At 31.9% G+C, this 2,900-nt stretch overlaps 1 long non-coding RNA gene across 1 annotated transcript; it reads right to left on the reverse strand.

The window, feature by feature from the left end:
* Positions 1 to 1,255: 1,255 nt before the first annotated feature.
* Positions 1,256 to 2,065, reverse strand: LOC139492460 (uncharacterized). Its single transcript, XR_011656848.1, has 2 exons — positions 1,996 to 2,065; positions 1,256 to 1,467 (listed from the first exon to the last, which is right to left on the reverse strand). It is a non-coding gene; the product is annotated as an uncharacterized lncRNA (long non-coding RNA).
* Between the last annotated feature and the right edge of the window lie 835 nt (positions 2,066 to 2,900).

Genomic DNA, 2,900 nt, shown 5'->3' on the forward strand with positions numbered 1-2,900 from the left:
GAAAGAATATCTAACGGCGGTCAAGTATTGAGAGACGATCGTGAAAGTTCTGGTAACGGATCGTGAAAGACATTTTATGTACATTCTAGTTCAGAATCTTTGAAAAAATCGCTTAATTTTCAAAACGCGGAACAAATCCGAACAAAAAAATATGTCTGTCAAAATGGTTTAACTTCCTCAACATAACTGTGAAAGAAGATAAAGAAAATATGAAGTACTTTTTGAAAAAACACAAAAGGCGCAATGCGTGTCTATGAAATTAATTACAAATAACACACTTTTTGTACCTATAATGGTCATATTTCAGAATATCATGATATATTTGAAATTTAATCTTTGGTGTATCTGATAGTACAGTAAAATTAAAGTATATTCTTCCATTAAAAGCGTTAATTTGTTTATGAAAACCTTGAATTTGTTGAATTTCCATCAAACTTGATCGTGAAAGATCAGGCAACGTATTATTTCGATCGTGAAAGAAAATGCGTGACCAGATTTAATATAGTAATCAGGAATCAGTATTTCTTTTACCATTTGATAAATCTGCAAGTGGTTGAAGCCTGTAACTATTTTGATAAGGATGAACATTAAAGCTATTATCTTTTTTTCTATTAAACACTTTACCTCGAAAGTTAAAAAAACAACAACTAATAACGTGTCTTAATAAGTGAGAAATATTCAGCGGTCTAGTGCACTTCAGGCAGGCCGACTCTAGTTAGCCAATCATATGGATATGCAACGTTTAAACCAAAATGTTATCCATCAAACAAAAAGTCATAGCAAAAACAGCACATTTCATGTAATTTGGGATTGAACGATAACCAACATTTTGTGCAACAGAACTTTTTAAGTTCTTTATAAACAACGCAGATAAGGATTGATTTAACTATATAGTACATACTATAGAATACCAAAGCGCAAATGCTGTAATGTCTTGTTTGCTTTACTCATGATAGTATATTTGTTGAACTTGCTTTATTTCGATCGTGAAAGAAAATGCGTGACCAAATTTAATACTAGTAAATCAGTGTTTTTATATCCAGTCATAAACCTTTGAAAACGTCCATGAAATAGAATTTTACCAATGAACCAGAACTGCTTGGTTTCTTTAAACGGATACTGCATTAATATTGTTGTGGGTGTACTCCAAAACCTTAAAATGTCACAAAACAATAAAAAGCAAATATTTGAAAAGTCGAATTTCTTATTTGCTATTAGATTGAACAACATTAAAAGATACTGTAGGAATCCAAACCTTGCTATTTCTTTGATAACAATTGGTAATAACTTAACTATCTCATTAATTTCCACTTCATCTTCACGATATTCGTGTGTTGCTTCTGTAACATTATCTGCATCTTCAACCTCTTCCATTGGCTCAACTTCACTGGATTGTTTTTTTCGGCGTTTTGTCACCCATTGTCTTTTCTTATTGCCGTAGTTGATATTTCTTTTTCTTTTCATTTTCTGAAAATATTAATACTTTGACATGCTTAAACCTATTAAGGATGTTGACCTATCTAGCCTTTCACAATACCAATATCAAATATCAATGGTCATATAATTGAAGAATAATTTGAACGTCTTCGTAGCATCAGATCTTTCACGATCCTTTTCACGATCTTCAAAAATGCGGTACGTGATCTTTCACGATCCAAAAAATCAAGTTTGTATAAATAGTTCTTTATTTACCAAGTTTCAGATTATATTTATACAAAATAACTATGAGAACCGTTTAATTAATTCAAATACAATGCCCTTATTCTGATAAAAGTAGTTTATCTAGTCGAATTTGTGAAAAAATCGTGTTTGTTTACATTTTTTATGTCATTGAAATGTCGAGAAGCAATCTGCCTTTTGTCGTTTTGTAATAACTATGTACTTTTTAAACTGGATATTCTGACATACTGATCATAATATTGAACCATTTTGACAGACAGATATATTTTGTCGTAAATGTGTCTGTGTAATTAATTAAATTAAATATTTACTGACCTTTCATATGTCTTCTCGATTAAATGTCTTTCACGATCCGTTACCAGAACTTTCACGATCGTCTCTCAATACTTGACCGCCGTTAGATATTCTTCCACGATCATTTCCCTCGATAAACCGAATGACACCCGTGAATACAACGTGATTAAAACGGTTACCCAATTTACAGAGTTATTTACCTGTAGTGTTAGGTACGACATTAAACTTACCTCATATAGACATACAACATCCGCATCTTCTTCCAGTAAAGCACCGGGGAGTTCCGCAAGTCTGCCAACTTTATTCTCAAATTTATCTAATAACTTTGCACTAAATGCAAGAAACGAATTTGCTGTAGAACTACCAGTACTGACTGTTGGTTTATTGTACTTTGGACACTCATTAATAACACATGCCACCAAATTAATCGAAGACACCAAGACAAAAAGTATGGTATGCATTTTGTATCAACGTCCTTAAAACATAAAATTGAACAAATTTGAATTTCGCACAGTAAATAAAAACAATTTAGCGTTTAAAGAAAAAGTTTGGGTCATGCATTACTAATTTATGTTTTCGGCAATTGTATTGGTAAAATTAACACAAAAGTTTCTTTATTGATTTGTAAAAGACAATGATACAACTCTTTCATTTAAATTAGAAGATGTGACATGGGTGCCAACTTAACAACTCTCCATCAAATTCGTAATGTGTAAAAATTAAACCAGTGTATGTGATAGGACGACCTTAAGCATCGAACCTTGGTTGAAACCAAACAGCAAGCTATAAAGGGCCCACAAATAATTAGTGTAAAATGATATGGTTTGTTTTGATACTTTGAGTACACTTTAACACGGTCTAATATACTAAGTTTGTGTCTATGTACTGTCTCAGGAAGTCAGGTCGAATTCATGAGATTCTGATAC

The sequence above is a fragment of the Mytilus edulis genome, chromosome 10, assembly GCF_963676685.1.
Source record: "Mytilus edulis chromosome 10, xbMytEdul2.2, whole genome shotgun sequence".
Taxonomy (NCBI): Eukaryota; Metazoa; Mollusca; class Bivalvia; order Mytilida; family Mytilidae; genus Mytilus; species Mytilus edulis.